The following is a 23,179-nucleotide window of genomic DNA, read 5'->3' as shown; positions in this document are numbered from 1 at the left end:
CTTTGTATTTATGGCTTGCATGGCTTGAAATGTTTTGGTATAATGCATGCAATGATGAAATATTCATAAAGTTAAAATGATGTATGCAATACTTATGATAATGATGTACATGATGTATTTATTGCATATGATGTGTATCAGGAATGCTTTAAATGATGAATGTTTGGTATCATGATCAACATGTTGATAAATGCTTGAAAATTTTAATGTTTGAGTATCATGTATGATATGCTTATTAATGATGATTGATTTATTTTTCGGTATCGTTCATGAAAAATAAGGTTATTGAAATTATGTATGTTTTAATTTGAATATATAATGATGCACAAATAAGAATGATACTTACCTTTGTCATAATATGAAAATTGATATAAGGGTCTTCCCTTCTTTTTGACAATGACAAAGGGGGAGCAAGAATTTCTAGCGTGGACATCATGAAAAGAGGCAAACTAACTAGCTTGCACAATTCAAGATGAAAGCAAAAATTGCACTTCTCAAAAGAGAAGATGCAAATGTAACATTTGCCAAATTGTTTGCTTGCCTCTTGTAAAACATTATCTCTTGCTAGTTTGGCATTTTTGCTAGCTTGTATGTTGCAAAACTTGATCACTTTTTCAAACATTTTGCTAGCTTACACTTTGCAAAAAAAGCAAAAATGGCACTTCTAGAAGAAAGAGCTTGTTATTTTGAACATCACAAGCTTGCCTATCTTAAGAAACAAAAATTGTAAAAGTGCTATCTTGCCTATCTCAAGAAGCAAAACTTGCAACTTGCACATCGTAATAGGAAGCAAGAATTATGAGCTTACACAAGAAAGCTATCTTGCATTTGCTTTCGAAATTTTTGCTAGCTTGTATATTGTGAAACTTACGTATCGTAAAAATTGCTAGCTTGTAGTCTAAAGAGAAGCAAAAAGTTGCTATCTCAAAAGAAGCAAATGTGCTATCTTTCCTATCTTAAGAGTCAAAAATGCTAACTTACACATCTAGCAAAACTTAACAAATTTGCATATTTCAAGAAGCAAGAGTTGCTTTCTTGAACATCTCAATATTGCTAGCTTGCATGATGTAGAACTTACTATCTTGAACATTACCAAAAGTGCTATCTTGTATGCTGTAAAACTTGCATATCTAAAACTTGATAGCTTGAATGTCCTAAGCATGATGCATTACTTGCTAAATTTTCTAGCTTCAAAACTGCATGATGATAAAACTTAATATTATGTTTTTCATGCAATGAGTAGAACTTATATTACAAACACAAAGAATAGTTATACTTCTCCTTTTTGTTGATGACAAAGGGGGAGAAGTATGTTGATGACATGATATGCATAAGTTTATGCATATGTTCACGATGATGTGTTGCAAGTATTCAAGATGAATATTGCAATGACTTGAATTCAGTTTGAATTCAAGGTTCTATCAATATGGCATATGGATAGAGGGAGTTTGTTTAAACTCCGGGAGTTAAGGTTAACTCCGTCATCAAGTGGTTGTCATCATCAAAAAGGGGGAGATTGTTGAATCTCGTATTTTGATGATGAAACCACTTGATATGTGTTTATGATTTAAACTGCATTTTGAGCGATGCAGGTCTACTAGATCAGGTTTAGACAGTTGACGCAGGAGGAATTGACGTTGCGCCGGAAGAGATCACGTCAGGATATTGGATGGCTGAATGCTTCGGACGTCGGGCATCGGGCCAAGGAGAGCGAAATTGCGCCAAGGATATCGGGGTTGCGGAGGTCAACCATCGATTGGGCAACAAGCCGCAAGAGAGGACGATGCACCGAAGAATCGAACGAAGCGCCAACCAATAACGTGCCGGGCAACAGAATGTCAATTCGTGTTGTAATAATTGTCTAGATCGGAGTTGAGTTTTGGTTTGTGTGTGCAGGATTAACTACGATAACGATGAAGACATAAAGCGAAACAAAGTGCTGGAGTCAAGCGCGAAGAATTCGTTGCGAGTTCGAGAGTTCGACGGAAGTCCGAAGGTTCGTCGGGAATGCTGCCGGAACTAGCCAAGAATGAGTAGGGAGCTTGCCGAAGGGTTTTTCGGAAGCTCGCCGGAAGGTTCTTTGGAAGTTCGCGGAGCTCGCCGAGAAAGATCGGAGCTTGCCGAAGAAGCTCATCGGAACTCGCCAAGATCAAATCGTGAAGTCTAGGAGCTTGCCGGGAGTCCGCAGAATGGTTTCCGAGAGTTTATCGGAAGACCGCCGGAAGCTCGCTAGAAGAAGTCTTGACTTACGGACTTTGTAATAGCTTAGAAAATGTCTTTAAATTCATAGTTAGCATGTTAATTAGGATTAGGATTAGGTATTAATCCTATAACCCAAGTAGGGGCCAATTGGGCCCGAGTTTGGACTGGTTTGGGCCAAGTTTGGAGCCCAACCAGTGAGCTGAATTGGCCTAGGCGGTGGCACCGCCCAGCACCCGAGCGCTAGGCGGTGGCACCGCCAGCATCGGGAACATAAGAGAATTCAAATTTTTGGAGCCCAAATTTGAATCCTCTTGAGGCCTATAAATACCCCTCAAGTCTCAGCTGAGAAGATAACTTTTTAAGCAGCAAGTGATTGAGAGAAAAGTCTTAGAAGAGTCTTTGCTAGTCTTGTTTTCAATTTGCTAGTGTTCACCTCCTTCTTTCTTGCTGAAAATCTGTAAGAGAGTGAACCGCTTGTAAAAGTTGTAAGAGGGGTATTTACCCTTTCCTTTCAAGAGATTTGCTAGTGGAAGGTGGGAGCCTCATCGAAGAGGGGCCTCGCAAGTGGATGTAGGTCATTTGACCGAACCACTGTAAAATCGGCGTAATCTCTGGTTTGCATTTACTTATTGTCATTTATATTACTGCAAACCATTTGCACTTTAATGCTATACTGCTTTGTCTCCGTCTTATTTATCTCTTCAAGTTAAAACGCAATCGAAACGTTTTTAAACGAAAACGTTGCTTTTATCGTACGAAGTTTCCGAAAAGTGTTTAAATTGTGAAAAGTTTATCGCACTTCACCGCTGCACTAATTCACCCCCCCCCCCCCCCCCCCCCTCTTAATGCTATTAGGATCGGAGCGGCACTGAGAGGGGGGGGGGGGGGGTGAATTAGTGTAGCGGATTAAAACTTCGATTTTAACAAGTTCTTTCGTACGATAAGAACGGAACTTGAAAAGTTTAACTTGAAAGCGTATTCTTAAAATTACGCAGCAAGGGTAATAAGGAACTAAAGCAGTAAGAAGATTTGCAGTAATGTAAATGACAATAATAAAATGCAAACCAGAGATTACGCCGATTTTTAGAGTGGTTCGGTCAAATGACCTACTCCACTTTCGATGCCCCTCTTCGATGAGGCTCCCACCTTCCACTAGCAAATCTCTTGAAATGGAAGGGTAAACACCCCTCTTACAACCTTTTACAAGCAGTTCAACCTCTTACAAATTTTCAATAAGAAAGGAGGAGAACTCTCTAGCAAATTGAAAACAAGACTTGCTAAGACTTTCTAAGACTTTTCTCTCAATCAAAATGCTTCTCAAAAGTTGTTATCTCAGCTGAGATTTGAGGGGTATTTATAGGCCTCAAGAGGATTCAAATTTGGGCTCCAAAATTTGAATTCTCTTAGGGTTCCCGGTGCTGGAGGTGCCATTGCCCAGCCAGGCGGTGCCACCGCCCAGCCAAGGAGGTGTCACCGCCCAGCTCTCGGGTGCTGGGCGGTGCCACCGCCTGGCACTCCGATTTCACTGGTTTGGCTTAATTTAAGCCCAAACCATATCTGACTTTGGGCCCAGTTGGCCCCTAACCAGGATATAGGATTATCTCTTAATACTAATCCTAATTACAAGTGAACTACATAACAAAAACACATCCTAAGCAAGCTTTCAACCGCGAACATCGAGTCTTGTTTCGGCGAGCTTTCCGACGAGCTTCTTCCGACGGACTCCCATCAAGCTCCCGATCTTGTGATGACTTTAACGAGTAGCCGAGCCTTCTCGGTGATCTCCGTGAACCTCCGACGATCTCTTCGGCGAACTTCCGAAAATTCCGATAGGTTCCCGATTTCTTCTCGGTTGGTTCCGACAGCATCTCCGACGATTCTTCGGACTCTTAAACGTCCATCGATCTTGACTCCAGTTCTCTTGCTTTGTGTTTTCTGATTATCGTAGTTAATCCTGCACACTTAACTCAATAATATGGATTAGATCAATTAACCCATCAATTGATTTCATCATCAAAATCCGAGATTCAACAATCTCCCCCTTTTTGATGATGACAATCAATTGATGACGAAGTTAAACATAACTCCCCCTATCTATATGCCATATTATGAGAAGATGAAAACACTTGAATTTCATCCATTGAATTTAAGCATAAACCGATAAGTTCTAACCGTAGAGCTTATCGTTATTCTCATTAAGCAATAGTAAATGCGAAACTTCGATGAAAATCATAAGTCAAATGATATGGGACAATTTTTACTACGATAGGAGATTAAGATTTTCAACATGAATTTCATGATATCGATGTAAGGCATGCTTTCAATATGATCAATCAATCTTGTGATATTCTCAAGGATTTTGCAAGGCATATAAGACATTCATATCACACAAGCTTTTGCAATTCATATAAGTCATGCTATTAAAATGATACAAGTCATCACTTTTCTCCCCCTTTGTCATCAACAAAAAGGGAATGAGACTTGAAGCACATAATTTATCATACAAAGATTTTATCATTCAAAATTAAGTATGCTAAAATATTTACGCAGAGTTCATCTTAAAGGAAAATTCAGCATTCATCCATATTATCAAATCTCTTCTTTTTATAAATAACAAAAATTGTAGATGTACAAAGAAGAGATTGGGATAAGAAAAAAATTTTAAGTAGTAACTCCAATAAGTCAAGATCATAATTCGAATACAAATCCATTCAAATTCAATTCGTCAACTTGAAACTCATAATCAAGCCATCAAAATCAATTTCGAGATTCAAAATATCATAAAATCATTAATCTTGATCAGATGGAAGCGGTGTTTGACTCAAGATAGGATAAGATAATTTAACAAGTCACCGAGGAACGGAGAGAGAATGAAAAACTTTACGGAAAATCCATTCAAACAAGTTTATTCTTAGGGACAATTTAACATACCTAATTCCCTTCTAATGAATTCAAATTGGTCTTCATTCAAAGCTTTTGTAAATATATCTGCTAATTGATGCTTTGTGTCAATGAATTCTAGAACAACATCATTGTTAAGGACATGATCGCGTATGAAATGATGCCTAACGTCGATGTGCTTAGTTCTAGAGTGCTGAATTGGATTTTTAGTAAGACATATGGCACTAGTATTATCACATTTTATGGGAATGTTTTTAAAGTGAATTCCATAGTCTTCTAATGTATTTTTCATCCAAATGACTTGTGCACAACATGCACTTGCAGCAATGTATTCGGCTTCCGCCGTAGATAGTGCAACTGAATTTTGTTTCTTGGAAGTCCAAGAAACAAGTGCATGTCCTAAAAATTGGCATGTTCCGGATGTACTTTTTCTATCTATCCTGCATCCGCCAAAATCGGCATCTGCATAAGCTATTAGATCGAATTTTTCAGATTTTGGATACCACAATCCTAAATTTAGAGTTCCTTTAAGATACCTAAATATTCTTTTAACACTCTTTAGATGAGATAATTTAGGATTAGATTGAAACCTAGCACAAAGTCCTATACTAAACATAATATCTGGTCTAGTCGCGGTGAGGTAGAGTAGACTACCTATCATTCCCCTATATGTTTTTTGATCGAAACTTTCACCATTTTCATCCATATCTTAGTCGCAGTACTCATAGGGGTGTTTATTGCTTTTGAATTATCCATGTTAAATCGTTTTAACAATTCTAATGTATATTTAGATTGGTTAAGAAATATACCATCACTATGTTGTTTGATTTGTAATCCCAAAAAGAAAGTTAATTCACCCATTAAACTCATTTCAAATTCAAGACTCATACATTTGGCAAATGATTCACATAGTGATTCATCCGAAGAGCCAAAAATAATATCGTCAACATAAATTTGCACAATAAGAAAATTATTTTCAAAATGTTTAATAAACAATGTAGTATCAACCTTGCCTTTGGTAAAATTATTTAAAATAAGAAAGGAACTAAGCCTTTCATACCAAGCTCTAGGAGCTTGTTTTAAGCCATAGAGAGCTTTAGTCAATTTGAATACATGATTAGGAAGAAGAGAATTTTTAAATCCGGGAGGTTGTTCGACAAATACTTCTTCGGAAATAAAACCATTCAAGAAAGCACTTTTAACATCCATTTGAAATAGTTTAAAATTATTACTACTAGCATAGGCAAGGAGCATCCTTATGGCTTCTAATCGAGCCACGGGAGCGAAGGTTTCTTCGTAATCGATACCTTCTTCTTGGTTGAAACCTTTGGCCACTAATCTAGCCTTGTTTCTAACCACGATACCATTTTCGTCTTGCTTGTTTCTAAAGACCCACTTAGTACCTATGACTAAGTGGTCACTTGGTCTAGGAACAAGCTTCCATACCTCATTCCTCTCAAATTGGTTCAATTCTTCTTGCATTGCAATGACCCAAAAATCATCTTTTAAGGCTTCGTCAATGCATTTAGGTTCAATTTGAGAAAGGAAAGCGGCGTTAGCACAGAAATTTTTGAAAGAAGAACGAGTTTGAACCCCTTTTGATGTATCTCCTATAATTTGCTCTTTTGGATGAGCATCTACATACTTCCATTCTTTTGGTAAAGAAATTTCGGAAGAATATGCATTCAAATGGCTATTTTGAGGAGAGGGTTCATTTAAATTTAAATTATCAAAACCAAAATCATCATCAAAATTACTTTTCTTTAAATCGGAAATTTCATTAAAAACTACATGAATAGACTCTTCTATTACTAAGGTTCTTTTATTAAAAATCTGAAAAGCCTTAGAAACGGAAGAGTAGCCAAGAAAGATGCCTTCATCAGATTTAGCATCAAATTTACCTAAGGCATCCTTTTCATTTAAAATAAAGCATTTACAACCGAAAACTTTAAAATAAGAAATATTTGGTTTTTTGTTATTCCATAATTCATAGGGAGTTTTTGATAGAGATGGTCTTATTAGAACCCTATTCATGATGTAGCAAGCCGTATTTACGGCTTCGGCCCAAAAATATTTGGGTAAGCTATGTTCATTTAACATAGTTCTTGTCATTTCTTGTAGGTTTCTATTTTTTCTTTCAATTACACCATTTTGTTGAGGATTTCTTGGAGTTGAGAAGTTGTGATTGTATCCATTAACTTCGCAAAAATTTTAAAAGTCATGGTTTTGAAATTCACCACCGTGATCACTCCGAATTGATGAAATCATGAAGCCTTTTTCGTTTTGAGTGAGTTTACAAAATTTAGAGAAACACTTGAAGCAATCACTTTTGTGAGCTAAGAAATAGGTCCAAGTGTATCTAGAGTAGTCATCCACAATCACAAAAGCATATTTGCTTCCACCTAGACTTGTTGTATCAATTGGTCCAAATGGATCAATTGTAATGGTCTAGTGGTGCTAATTTGATTTTTTGGTTTGAAGCTTGTTTTTATTTGTTTGCCTAGTTGACATGCATCGCATACTTTGTCTTTAATAAACTTTATATTTGGAATTCTTCGTACTAATTCTTGAGATGAGATCTTAGATATTGTTTTCATGCTTGCATGGCCTAATCTCCTATGCCAAAGCCAAGCATCATCATTTACGGCGAAGAAACACATTTCATTACTTAGTTCATCAAGATTGATGGTATAGACATTATTTTGTTTTAAAGCAATCATAGTCATGTTATGATTTGGTTTTTCAATAATGCACATATTTGATTCAAATCTAACGATGTAACCTTTATCGCATAGTTGACTAATACTCAAGAGATTATGTTTCAATCCATCAACTAGTAAGACATCATCAATGGAAAAATTAAATTTGTTACCAATAGTTCCCTTGCCAATGATTTTGCCCTTGTTGTTGTCTCCGAAGGTAACGTACCCTTCTTCTTTGCTAGTGAGCATAGAGAAATGAGATGGATCTCCAGTCATATGTCTTGAGCATCCACTATCGAGATACCATCTCTTGCTCCTAGCTTGTGGGTTTGTCTACAAAAGAGGATGATTTTTAGGTACCCATTTGATTTTGGGTGCCTCAAAAATTGACCCACTAACTTTGTTATTTATTATTGAATTCTTTATAGTTCCTTTAGGAACCCATATTAATTTTTGTGAACTAATTTTCCTAAATGGGCATTTGTAGGCAATATGTCCGGATTTGCAACAAAAGTTGCATTTCATATAAGAGGAAACATGTAATGTAGGTCCTTTTATGAAAGTGGTAGGATTTTGATGTAATCCTTTTACAAATCCAATTCCATTTCTATTTGCGATGTGACCCTTATGTGCAAGGATCATATCTAATCCTTTGCTACCAACCTTAAACTTGTTTAAGGTTTCCTTAAGAAGTAAATTTTCATTTTTAATTGCTTCTAAGTGCTCACACTTAGAGCATGGAGGAGTTTGAAGACTATTAAACTTATCTTGTAGCAAAGCATGCTCTTTCTTTAAGATACTTAACTTCTTGCTAACAGTTCTACATTCATCAAATAATTCATGAAAAGCGATAGATAGTTCTTCAAAAGATAAATCTTCATTAAATAAATCACATACCTCTTCTCCTAACGCCATTAGCGCGTAATGAGCAACTTGCTCGGTGTTGGACTCCTCTTCTTCGGATGCGCTTGAATCATCCCACGTTGCCTTGAACGCCTTCTTCTTTGATGTTCTTTTTTTGGCTTGAGGACAATCGTTCTTATAGTGTCCCGGTTTTTTGCATTCATAGCAAATCACTTGGTCCTTCTTTTGTTCAAATTTATTTTTTGTATTATTTTTAAATTTGTTCTTTCTTAAATATTTTTTAAATTTTTGAGTCAAAAGTGCAATGTCATTGTCACTGTCCTCATCACTTAATGTTCCTTTCAAGTGGTCTTCTTGTGATTTGAGTGTTATATCCTTCCTGTTCTTTGGAAGGGGGTTCTCGAGCTCATCATGAGCTTGACATGTCATTTCGTATGTCATTAGAGACCCAATGAGTTCTTCAAGAGGGAATGCTTTAAGGTCTTTGGCCTCTTGAATGACCGTAACTTTTGGATCCCAACTTTTAGGGAGGGATCTTAAGATTTTAGTTACTAGTTCAAAGTTATTAAAATCTTTACCAAGAGCTTTGAGTCCATTGATGACATCCGTAAACCGGGTGTACATGTCTCCGATGGACTCACTTGGTTTCATTCGGAAAAGTTCGTAAGAGTGCACAAGGATGTTGATTTTGGACTCTTTCACTCGGCTAGTGCCTTCATGAGTGACCTCAAGAGTTCTCCAAATATCAAAAGCCGAATCACACATTGAAACATGATTAAATTCGTTTTTGTCTAGTGCACAAAACAAGGCATTCATAGCCTTTGCATTTAAAGCAAAAACCTTCTTCTCCGATTCATCCCATTCGCTCATCGGAAGAGAAGATTTTTGAAATCCATTCTCGACAATAGACCAAAGCTCAAAGTCCATAGAAATGAGGAAGATCCTCATGCGAGTCTTCCAATATGTGTAATCCGACCCATTAAACAAAGGTGGTCGTGCAATAGAATGGCCCTCTTGCATGCCGGAGTAAGCCATCTCTCTTGGGTATTAAACCAAATATGAGAGATAACCTTGCTCTGATACCACTTGTTAGGATCGGAGCGGCACTAAGAGGGGGGGGGGGTGAATTAGTGCAGCGGATTAAAACTTCGATTTTAACAAGTTCTTTCATACGATAAGAACGGAACTTGAAAAGTTTAACTTGAAAGCGTATTCTTAAAATTGCGCAGCAAGGGTAATAAGGAACTAAAGCAGTAAGAAGATTTGCAGTAATGTAAATGACAATAATAAAATGCAAACCAGAGATTACGCCGATTTTTAGAGTGGTTCGGTCAAATGACCTACTCCACTTGCGATGCCCCTCTTCGATGAGGCTCCCACCTTCCACTAGCAAATCTCTTGAAATGGAAGGGTAAACACCCCTCTTACAACCTTTTACAAGCAGTTCAACCTCTTACAAATTTTCAATAAGAAAGAAGGAGGAGAACTCTCTAGCAAATTGAAAACAAGACTTGCTAAGACTTTCTAAGACTTTTCTCTCAATCAAAATGCTTCTCAAAAGTTGTTATCTCAGCTGAGATTTGAGGGGTATTTATAGGCCTCAAGAGGATTCAAATTTGGGCTCCAAAATTTGAATTCTCTTAGGGTTCCCGGTGCTGGAGGTGCCACCGCCCAGCCAGGCGGTGCCACCGCCCAGCGCTCGGGTGCTGGACGGTGCAACCGCCCAGCCAAGGAGGTGTCACCGCCCAGCTCTCGGGTGCTGGGCGGTGCCACCGCCCAGCCAGGCGGTGACACCGCCTGGCACTCCGATTTCACTGGTTTGGCTTAATTTAAGCCCAAACCATATCTGACTTTGGGCCCAGTTGGCCCCTAACCAGGATATAGGATTATCTCTTAATCCTAATCCTAATTACAAGTGAACTACATAACAAAAACACATCCTAAGCAAGCTTTCAACCGCGAACGTCGAGTCTTGTTTCGGCGAGCTTTCCGACGAGCTTCTTCCGACGGACTCCCATCAAGATCCCGATCTTGTAATGACTTTAACGAGTAGCCGAGCCTTCTCAGTGATCTCCGTGAACCTCCGACGATCTCTTCGGCGAACTTCCGAAAATTCCGATAGGTTCCCGATTTCTTCTCGGTTGGTTCCGGCAGCATCTCCGACGATTCTTCGGACTCTTAAACGTCCATCGATCTTGACTCCGGTTCTCTTGCTTTGTGTTTTCTGGTTATCGTAGTTAATCCTGCACACTTAACTCAATAATATGGATTAGATCAATTAACCCATCAATTGATTTCATCATCAAAATCCGAGATTCAACAAGTGCCGCTCTGATCCTAACACGTGTCACCCGAGGCCTTTCAGGACCTTGCCCGTCAAGTTCGAGCTCTGATGGAAATGGTGCAAACCATTATCCCGCTCGTTTCTCATCCGGCGCACCCACCCGAGATCGAACCACTGTGACAACGCGAGGCTCCCATTTGGGCCCACGTGACACTACTAGAGCCCCCCACTTCGCCTCGGGTCCGACCGGCCCCACTTGGGGATCCAACGATGGCAAACCCGAGCGGTCGCCCGTGTTGGGAAATCATGGGGGCGACATCACATGCGCAGCGGAAGAACAAGAAAATAAAATCCCCGATTCCCAAAAAGATGTTCGTCATCATGCGAAGATTGGAGCGCAAAAATCCGCGAAACATGAAACTGCGTATAGAGTAGATTGTGTTACCTAGGCAGATCGTATATCCCTATTTCCTTGCAGATCCTTAGGAGAGGGTAAAGGAGGTCAAGCGTCCTCCTCTCTAGCGGTGATCCACACAGCATGGTTGCGACGACGCTCCTCAAAAACTCCAGGCCTGATCTGAGGTGGAGAGGAAGAGGAGAATAGGAAAGGTAAGCAAAGGCTCTAGCCTATGAGGCTCTGAATCCCTCCTATTTATAGAGGTCCTCTGTCAAACCCTAATGGGTCCTCCCCTAGTGGGTATTGGATCTGCATCCAATAAGACAAGGGCTCCGTCGGATATCTCATATTCGAACCTCGACTCATCGCAATGCCTACCATATGTGTGTGACCCTCTAGGCCCAATATCGAGCTGGCCGTGAGTCATACCTGTCAAAACTCCTTCTAACTCAGTGAATTATTATCTCTGTAATAATTCACTCGACTTATCGACTACGGACGTACTAGGCCACTACGCTGTAGTCCTCAGACGATACGGAGGAATCCAATCCATTGGACCTGTCTGTCCTCAGTTACCGTGTACTTATAGTCCCTCATCTAACTAATATCCCAAAGACCGTATATCGAGCATGGTGCTGTCAGACCCATACGGTTTCTACTCGAGTCTCGCTCTAATCGGATTCTCCTGGAGAACTCTTTCTCTCTCAACCCGAATGACCCTGGCCAGGGATTTGTCTGAGCAAAAACACATGGGATATTCCTCTCATGATGCCGAGAGTGGATGATTCTCTATCGACACTCAATAGCCCTCTTAAGGTCGACTACCACTCCCAATGACCAGCTGTACTAGATCTGGGACAGCCAAACCTATAAGTCTGGTATAAAAGAGTGGAGCACTCATACAGGACATCCTTGGTGTCTCAAGTCTAAGGACCAGATACACCACTAGGACTACGGAATCGCTGTCTGACAATAAGGCATCATCAACCATCCAGCATTCCGTAAGCGGATCAATCAGTGAACTCAGTCTCTAATGAGCACTTGTACTGTATCCCTAGTGTCCCTGCACGAGCAGCTATGAGACCAGCTGCATCCATCATATGGACGGGTATACAGCACACCAATCTATCCGGTTATCACGATGTCCCTCTCGAGTAACCTATGACCGGGATTATTTAGGATATGTGTTTAAAGGTGAATCGATCTCATTATCGTGATCTCATCACGATCCGATTCCCATTGCACAAATCCAAGGACATCATAATATATATATGCGCATATGCAATAGTTATAAAGTGATATACGCCAAAATATAATAAGCAAAAAGATTCTGTATCAAGTCACACGTGCTATCACTCACGTGATTGGCATGCTGGGCACCTATGACTAGCAATCTCCCACTTGACCTAAAGCCAATCACCTATGTGTCTTATCCCCATCAGACCCCTATGACACTCAAAGACAAAATGAGACAACGGCTTTGTCAGTGGATCTACAATGTTATCTTCGGATGGAACTCTTTCCACTGCTACATCTCCTCGGGTTATGATCTCTCTGATAAGTTGGAACCTCCTTAGAACACTTCTGATGAGACCCGGGTTCCCTTATTTGAATAATCGCCCCGTTGTTGTGGCAATATAAGGAGATCGGCTCCTCACTACCCAGCACGACTCCCAAATCTATGATGAACTTCTTCACCCAGACTCCCTCTTTTGCTACATCTAATGCAGCAATGTACTCTGCCTCTATAGTCGAGTCAGCAGTGTTATCTTGCTTGGAACTCTTCCAGCACACTGCTCCTCCATTCAAAGTGTACACATACCCTGAATTCGACTTGCTATCATCGACATCAGACTGAAAACTTGAGTCTGTGTAGCCTTCAACCTTAAGGCTATTACCTCCATATACTAGTAAAAGATCCTTAGTCCTTCTCAAGTACTTAAGGATACACTTTACTGCTTTCCAGTGCTCCAAGCCTGGATCCGCCTAATACCTGCTCGTGACACTCAGAGCATGCGCTATATCAGGCCTAGTACATAGCATAGCATACATGATAGACCCTATTGCTGAGGCATAAGGTATCATATTCATGTTTGCCCTTTCTTGGAATATTCCATGCCAAAAATTTTGACAATGGTTTCTATGTACCTGGACTGGGACAAGCCAAGCATCCTTTTGGATCTATCTCTATAGATTCTAATCCCCAAGATATAGGATGCTTCCCCTAAGTCCTTTATGGAGAAGTATCTAAATAACCAAGCCTTTACTGTGGATAGCATTCCTACGTCATTCCCAATGATGAGGATGTCATCCACATATAACACCAAAAAGGTGATAGCGCTCCCACTTACCTTCCTATACACACAAGACTCATCTTCATTCTTAACGAAGTCATAAGATCTGATTGCCTCATCAAATCTTATGTTCCAACTTCGGGAAGCTTGCTTTAGTCCATAAATGGATCTAAGCAACCTACACACCTTATCTGGGCAGTTCTTGGATACGAATCCCTCAGGTTGCATCATATACACCTCCTCCTCGAGGTTCCCGTTGAGGAATGCGGTTTTCACATCCATTTGCCAGATCTCATAATCATAGTGTGCTGCAATAGCCAATAGAATTCTGATGGATTTTAGCATTGCTACGGGTGAGAAGGTTTCGTCGTAGTCAACACCTTGCCTTTGATGATACCCCTTAGCCACTAGCCTTGCTTTATAAGTCTCTACCTTTCCATCTACTCCGATCTGTTTCTTAAAGATCCACTTGCAACCGATGGGTACAATACCTTCGGGCGCATCAACTAGGTTCCAAACCTTATTGGAGTACATAGAATCCATCTCAGAATTCATGGCTTCTTGCCACTTCCCGCAGTCTATACTCATAATAGCCTCCTTGTAGGTCTGAGGATCAATATCCTCAACATCCTCTTCTCTAATATGTCCCACATATCTCTCAGGAGGATGGGATACTCTATCAGACTTACGTAAAGTTGAAACTTGTGTATTAGGTACCTGAACAGACTCGGGCTGTAGAGTGGTGCTTGAGCATGGTTCTCCAACCTCGCTCAACTCTATCATTCTCCCACTATCTCCGCAAAGAATGTTCCTTCTCAAGGAACACTGCTCTCTTAGCTACAAAGACCTTTTGATCCTCGAGATGATAGAAATAATACCCACAAGTTTCCTTGGGGTGTCCCACAAATTTGCATCGCTCTGTCCTTGATTCTAACTTATCGGGGTTATGTCTTTTAACATGGGCAAGGCAGCCCCAAATCTTAACAACCTTAAGATCAGGCTTCTTCCCTTTCCATATCCCATATGGTGTAGACACTACCGACTTAGTTGGAATTCTGTTTAGAAGGTAAGCTGCGGTTTCTAGGGCATATCCCCAGAATGAGATGGGTAGGTCAGCGAAACTCATCATGGACCGTACCATATCTAATAACGTACGATTTCTCCTTTCAGAGACACCGTTAAGCTGAGGTGTGTAAGGAGGTGTCCATTGGGATAATATCCCATGGTCCTTGAGGAACTGAGTAAACTCTGTACTTAAGTACTCACCTCGATCTGATCGAAGAGTTTTGATACTCTTTCCAGTCTAGTTCTCCACCTCATTCTTATACTCTCTGAATTTCTCAAAAGCCTCGGACTTGTACTTCATTAAGTACACATATCCATACCTTGAGAAATCATCATTAAATGTAATGAAGTAGGAGTAACCTCCAATGGCATGAGTTGACATGGGTCCACATACATCACTATGTATGAGTTCCAACAACTCAGTGGCTCTCTCTCCAATTCCACTAAATGAAGAGTTGGTCAATTTTCCACAAATGCAAGGTTCACAAGTTGTATATGACACGTAGTCGAATGGATCTAGATATCTATCATTTAGTAACTTTTGAATCCTTCTTTCATGGATGTGACCTAGCCTACAATGCCACAGGTATGCACTGTTCACTTCATCTCGTTTCCTCTTAGACACTTACATTCATGATATGTGGAGTAGTGTCTTGCATAAACAAACCTTTATGCAATATTCCTCTCGTCAATCTCCCCTTAGCTTTGCTAGAATTTATAATAAATTGTAGATGTGATAAGCAATATTGGTATCCAATACCAATGCACTATCACAAAAATCTAACAATTGGAGATTGAAAATGAATGTACCTGAAGCTTCACCAAGCTTCTTGTTTCGCCCTTTTGGCAAGGTACTCTTTGCAATTCCTCTTCCAGTGCCCATCTTTACCACAGTGGAAGCATTGGCCTTTGTCCTTTACTGGGTCTTTCTTAGCAACCTTTGCTTTACCTAGTTTGCCCTTGCCCTTTCCCTTCTTAAGGGACCTTTCTGCTTTCCTTTTCTTTCTGGTCTCACCAGTATAGAGAACTGGCTTCTCTTTCTTAAAAGTACTCTCTGCCTCCCTCAACATATTGAGGAGCTTTGTGAGAGTCACATCAAGCTTGTTCATATTAAAATTCATTATGAACTATGGAAAGGAATCTGGTAGGGACTGAAGCACAATGTCCACACACAAGTTATCCTCTAGGACCATTCCTAGACCTGTGAGTTTCTCTCTCCACTCAATCATCTTTAGGACATGGTTCTGAACCGGTGTCCCCTCAGTCATCCTAGCGCGGAAGAGGCTCTTAGATATCTCATATCGCTGAGTCCTTCCCTGTTCCTCAAACAATTTGCGGACATGTAGGAGAATGGATCTGGCATCCATCTTTTCATGCTGTCTCTGTAACTCAGGAGTCATAGAGCCCAACATATAGCACTGAGCAAGAGTGGAGTCATCAATGTACTTCACGTAGCGAGCGATCTCATCCTCGTTTGCCCCTTCTTCGGGCGTAGGCATCACTGTATCAAGGACGTACACGATTTTCTCTGCTGTGAGAACAATTCTCAAGTTATGGAGCCAATCCGTATAATTTGGACCAGTGAGGCGGTTGACATCAAGTATGTCATGTAAAGGATTTGAAAGCGACATTTTCTGAAAATAAAAATGCAGCAGAAATAAATAACATGCAGATTTTGTAAGAAATAAACTATCAAGATATGGACTTCTATCTTAGTATGCTCCCACTATTTTACTAACGAGTCACGTGACACCCTCAACACGTGAAAATGAAGTCTTCGGCAGACTTCTAGTGGGGATCAGGATCCAATCAGCGTCTTAGTGTAACCTCGAGGGACTCGACCAATCACACTAAGCCTAAAAGGTAGGCAACTCTTGCCGATCACAACTCCTTGTGATTCCCGTCCTGTTCGGCCTCCGAATCACCATGGCCTCGAGGGACTTGACCAACCATGATGCTCGGTTAAGTCAACACCTTCGTTACAAGATGAGTCTGATTTGATGATATACCCTCGAGGGACTCGACCAAGTATACCATGCCCTCAGGTTACCGGTGACATCTCTATATCGTAAGCAAGATAGCGAATCGCGATATAGGTGAGTCTCGAGGGACTCGACCAACTCAACCTACACCGGGAATCGGTTCCTACTCATAACGATGGAAGGCCACGTGGGTCAATCTAATTGCCTCACGTTTACCGACTTAATATTATCGAGAGATGTTTATATGATTTGGTCTCCTAATATGACATGTCACACATATACATATTTAATATATATCTACATCGCATGCAAATATATATACATATCTAGTATGTGTATAAGCAATCACACCAGATGATCATGGACCACAACCTAATATGATTAGGCCCGAGCCAGTAGGCCTAATCACTCACATCAAGATCTATGTGTGCAACGGTGCATCTCCATGCCCTGTGATCGTCTATCTCGTCCTCGTCGGTTCCGTCGACATCTTGATGCATCTTCATGCATCGCGATCATCCGTCTCGTGGGTCCCGCTATCGCATCCACGCTCCCGCTGCGCCTCCTCATGTGATTACAACTTAATCATAGGCACGCAGGCCCGACAATAAACGAGAAATATAATGGAGGCTCGCAGACCTCAATAATAATAATCACAAGTACACACATCACACGGTCCATGATCATCCGTCCACACATCATACATCACATGTATAAATAATCAACATAATGTAGGACTACTAGATAATAATAAAAATAATAATCAACTAAACCTTTTAATTAATTAATATTTTCTGAAATAAGGGACATGTAGGGAATTTCTGAATATATAGGGGTATTTTCGTAATTTAGACAAAAGACAGAAACTAGAAATTCTCAAATTCCGAGGGGCAAAACTGTCTTTTGCTCAGAAAACCCTAATGCCCTTTCCCCTTTCGCTGGTGCCGCCGCCGCCACCCTGCCGGCGGCGGCCTGTGCGGCGAATGATGGCACTGCCCTCGCCTGCAGGCGGCACGCCTGCTGGCGGCGATGCCGCTGCGGGTGGGCGCCCCCTTCGGGCGCCGCTGCCTCCGCAGGGGGTGCTGTCCTGCCGGGCGGCCGCCCCTGTGGGGGGGGTTTCGCCCGCGGGAGCAGCGGCGGCAGGCGCCGCTGCCCTGCGGCGCCTCTGCCCGTGGGCTGCCAGCCCCGCCGGCAGCAAGCCTGCTGCAAGCAGGCCGCCGGCCGACTACTGCAGACGCAGCCCCTGTGCTGCCCGCCTTCGGCTGCGCTTCACGCACGTAGATCGAGGGCAGCAACTATTGCTGCCCTTTCTCGCTTTTGCGTCAACGATTTTGACGTCAAAATTCTTCCTAAACACAACACACGCATTTCAAAACCAATCATTCGCACGAACAACCTGGCTCTGATACCACTATTGGGAAATCATGGGGGCGACATCACATGCGCAGCGGAAGAACAAGAAAACAAAATCCCCGATTCCCAAAAAGATGTTCGTCGTCGTGCGAAGATTGGTGCGCAAAAATCCGCGAAACATGAAACTGCGTATAGAGTAGATTGTGTTACCTAGGGAGATCGTATATCCCAGTTTCCTTGCAGATCTTTAGGAGAGGGTAAAGGAGGTCGAGCGTCCTCCTCTCTAGCGGTGATCCACACAGCGGCGATCCACACACGACGCTCCTCAAAAACTCCAGGCCTAATCTGAGGTGGAGAGGAAGAGGAGAACAGGAAAGGTAAGCAAAGGCTCTAGCTTATGAGGCTCTGAATCCCTCCTATTTATAGAGGTCCCCTGTCAAACCCTAATGGGTCCTCCCCTAGTGGGTTTTGGATCTGCATCCAATAAGACAAGGGCTCTGTCGGATATCTCATATCCGAACCTCTACTCATCGCAATGCCTACCATATGTGTGTGACCCTCTAGGCCCAATATCGAGTTGGCCGTGAGTCATACCTGTCAGAACTTCTTCTAACTCAGTGAATTATTATCTCTGTAATAATTCACTCGACTCATCGACTACGGGCGTACTAGGCCACTACGCTGTAGTCCCTAGACGATACGGGGGAATCCAATCCATTGGACCTATCTGTCCTCAGTTACCGTGTACCTATAGTCCCTCATCCATCTAATATCCCAGAGACCGTATAACGAGCATGGTGCTGTCAGACCCATACGGTTTCTACTCGAGTCTCGCTCTAATCGGATTCTCCTGGAGAACTCTTTCTCTCTCAACCCGAATGACCCTGGCCAGGGATTTGTCTGAGCAAAAACACATGGGATATTCCTCTCATGACGCCGAGAGTGGATGATTCTCTATCGACACTCAATAGCCCTCTTAAGGTCGACTACCACTCCCAATGACCAGCTGTACTAGATCTTGGACAGCCAAACCTATAAGTCTGGTATTAAAGAGTGGAGCACTCATACAGGACATCCTTGGTGTCTCAAGTCTAAGGACCATATACACCACTAGGACTACGGAATCGCTGTCTGACAATAAGGCATCATCAACCATCCAACATTCCGTAAGCGGATCAATCAGTGAACTCAGTCTCTAATGAGCACCTGTACTGTATCCCTAGTGTCCCTACACGAGCAGCTATGAGACCAGCTACATCCATCATATGGACGGGTATACAGCACACCAGTCTATCCGGTTATCACGATGTCCCTCTCGAGTAACCTATGACCGGGATTATTTAGGATATGTGTTTAAAGGTGAATTGATCTCATTATCGTGATCTCATCACGATCCGATTCCCATTGCACAAATCCAAGGACATCACAATATATATATGCACATGTACAATAGTTATAAAGTAATATACGCCAAAATATAATAAGCAAAAAGATTCTGTATCAAGTCACACGTGCCATCACTCACGTGATTGGCTTGCTGGGCACCTATGACTAGCAACCCGGAACCCGAGCCACTCTCTTCGAACTCTCTGCGGGCCCAGTTGCGCTTCGTCAGCCAACGACTCGACGAGGTCTAGAAAGAGGTTCGCAGGTCCAAGGGAGAGCTTGCGGAGGACCCACACCAAGGGTCTCTCTTCACGCCCGAGATACAGGATCTGACAGTCCCCCCAGACTTCCAGCTCCCCTCTTTGGACGCTTACGATGGCTCCGCCGACCCAGCAGACAATGTAGCTACTTTTCGCGCCCAAATGGCGCTATACGGAACCTCTGATGCTCTGATGTACAGAGCGTTTCCTACCACTTTGAGAGGGTCGGCCCACGCGTGGTATGGCGGCCTGAAGACCGGGACTATCACTTCCTTCGACCAGCTCGCCAATGACTTTGAGCTCCACTTCGTAGCCTGCGCACGGCCAAAGCCCTCCGCGGCACTACTCCTCGGACTCAAACAAAGGGAGGACGAGCCCCTCTCACATTTTTTGGATCGCTTTGCCACGCAAATCTGGGGCTTGTCGGACACTCACCCCTCTCTGTTAGTGCAGGCGTTTGTCATAGGTCTACGACCTTCTAGATTCCTCTGGTCCCTCGCGGAGCGACCTCCCACTACGGTGCCAGAGATGCTCCAGCGGGCTAACCGGTACATCGCAGCTGAGGCCTGGGTGACTGAAACGAGAAGGGACGACTTCCGACCGCGGGCTCCATAAGAGAGGCTAAGCACCCGTGGTGGCTACCCGATGTAGTCCCCAGGAAAAGAAATCTAAGCCCTGCCTCAGTCTCTTCCGAGCGAAGGTTCAATATCTACCTGACTACCTCCCGGCTCACGGTTAGCCCCGGCTTAAACCCTTCTGAATCTACATGACTCAGTCGTAGACTACCGAGTCCTCCCTCAGGGTGACCTACCGCCCGAGCCACACCTCTCGGTCTGGTGCCCGAGACCGCGCCTGCGTGGCCTGCCCGCCTATGTCGTGCTACTCGGTCGCATGACCCTCGAGACCACGCCTGCGTGGTCTGCCCACCTGCGTCGTGATTCTCAACCGCATGATGCCCGAGACCACACATGCGCGCCCTGCCCGCCTGCGTCGTGCTCCTCGGCCCCATGCTCCCCGAGACACACCTGCGCGGCCAGCCCGCCTGCGTCGTGCTCCTTAGCTCCATGCTCCCGAGACACACTTGCGCGGCCAGCCCGCCTGCGTCGTGCTCCTCGGCTCCATGTTCCCGAGACACACCTCAAAGCGGCCTGCCCGCCTGAGCGGGGTCCCTCGGCCGCAGCCTGCCTGCGCCGAGCTTCTCAGCCATACACCGCCGAGTTCATCTCAGAGCGGCCTGCCCACATGAGCGGGGTCCCTCGGCCGCAGCCTGCCTGCGCCGAGCTTCTCGGCCATACACCGCCGAGTTCACCTCAAAGCGGCCTGCCCGCCTGAGCGGGGTCCCTCGGTCGCAGCCTGCTTGCGCCGAGCTTCTCGGCCATACACTGCCGAGTTCACCTCAGAGCGGCCTGCCCGCCTGAGCGGGGTCCCTCGGCCACAGCCTGCCTACGCCGAGCTTCTCGGCCATACACCACAGAGTTCACCTCAGAGCGGCCTGCCCACTTGAGCGGGGTCCCTCGGCCGTAGCCTGCCTGCGCTGAGCTTCTCGGCCATACACTATCGCGTTCACCTCAGAGCGGCCTGCCCGCTTGAGCGGGGTCCCTCGGTCGCAGCCTGCTTGCGCTGAGCTTCTCGGCCATACACCGCCGAGTTCACCTCAGAGCGGCCTGCCCGCCTGAGCGGGGTCCCTCGGCCGCAGCCTGCCTGCGATGAGCTTCTCGGCCATACACTGCCGCGTTCACCTCAGAGCGGCCTGCCCGCCTGAGCGGGGTCCCTCGGCCGCAGCCTGCCTGCGCCGAGCTCCTCGGCCATACACTGCCGAGTCCACCTTAGCGCGGCCTGCCCGCCTGAGTTGTCTCTCGGCCCGAGCCACTTCCCTCGACCATGCACTGCTCGACTCAACCTCATGCGGCCTGCCCGCCTATGTGGTGCTACTCGGCCGCATGGTGCCCGAAACCCCGCCTGCGCGTTCTGCCCGCCTGCATCGTGCTACTCGGTCGCATGACCCTCGCGACCACGCTTGCGCGGTCTGCTCGCCTGCGTCGTGATCCTCGGCCGCATGATGCCAGAGACCACACCTGCGCGGCCTACCCGCCTGCGTTGTGCTCCTCAGCCCCATGCTCCTCGAGACACACCTGCGTGGCCAGCCCGCCTGCATCGTGCTCCTCGGCGTCATCCCCCCGAGACCACACCTGCGCGGCCAGCCCGCCTGCGTCGTGCTCCTCGGCCGCATGTTGCCCGAGACCACACCTGCGCGGCCAGCCCACCTGCGTCGTGCTCCTCGGCTCCATGCCCCCCGAGACACACCTGCGCGGCTAGCCCGCCTGCGTCGTGCTCCTCGGCTCCATGCTCCCCGAGACGTGCTCCTCGACCTCATGTCGCCTGAAACTACTGCGGTACTAGAGGCTGAAGCCATGCCTCGGACTCCCCCTTTTGCGACAACCGACGCATAGCTTCTTTCGGGGGGGAATATGATGAGGGTAATAATGGCGACATGACGCGCCACGACGTCAGCCATGCCTGGACGACACTCTGCCCAAAGAGGGCAATAATGCCAACGCGATGTGCACTGACGTCACCCGCTCTCAGACAACGACTTCATCGTCGTCTGACCCAACATGCTTGGCCGAGGCAGAGGAGAATGACGACCGAGGCTCGCCCATGCCCTACGGCAGTCCGGTTCTCCACGCAACGCCAACAGCAATGTCAGACGCCATCAGAGTTACGAGCCTGCCTCCTGCAGGCAGGCACATCAGGTAACACTAAACTCCCCTATAAATACCCTTGCATTCTAAACGGAGAGGGGGGACAGGGGCGAGACACACTAAAACACTTCTTCTCTTGAAACCCCCTCCATATCTTCCTCTAACTTGATCATCGGAGGGGTCGGGCCGAGCACCCCGGCCCGACCTTTGTGCAGGTGCGAGTCCGAAGGTCCCCTCCGGACGCGCAGGCGAGGAGTTCCTGCCCGGAAGAGACGATTACACCGTCCCAATCGGACACCGCCCCCGACCTCCTCAGCGGGCTCGAGGAACGCCCCCAGGGAGATCCCCGTCTTTCAGACTCGAACCAAGCCGCATCGACCCCGAGGCCATGGCTCAAAGTTGTTTCCCACAACAGAACCCATAGTATATGGATTATGTATACATCACCATGTTTTACAGCCGTATTTGCTTAAATGTGCCTGTCGGGTTTGTTTTCCTCTACTATCAAAGAGAGAAAAGGACCTTTCAAGAGTGGTAGTAAACTCTGCCTAGCAAAGAGTTAAGTCAATGCCATCATGTGCAATTTTCCAGTGTATACACAGATCCTTAGCCATCATTAACATCCCAACTCTTCTTCATCTTCCATATTCCTAAACAAGGAACTGACAGTGATCCACAACTCCAGCTAAACATTTATTTCAAGACACTGGCAATATTAGAAATAATTTGCAACTACTACTCTTTGTTCAACACCACAAAGGTACTAATTTGTAGAACACTCAGATCA

The 23,179-nt window shown here is 44.4% G+C and overlaps 1 pseudogene; it reads right to left on the bottom strand.

Moving 5' to 3' along the window:
• LOC135598201 (serine/threonine-protein kinase STY46-like) overlaps positions 1-23,179 on the bottom strand; it is a 35,000-nt pseudogene that overhangs the window by 7,748 nt on the left and 4,073 nt on the right.

This window comes from Musa acuminata, chromosome BXJ2-1 (assembly GCF_036884655.1).
Source record: "Musa acuminata AAA Group cultivar baxijiao chromosome BXJ2-1, Cavendish_Baxijiao_AAA, whole genome shotgun sequence".
NCBI lineage: Eukaryota > Viridiplantae > Streptophyta > Magnoliopsida > Zingiberales > Musaceae > Musa > Musa acuminata.
The sequence above is the reverse complement of the archived record's forward strand: the minus strand, read 5'-3'. Positions and strand labels throughout refer to the sequence as shown.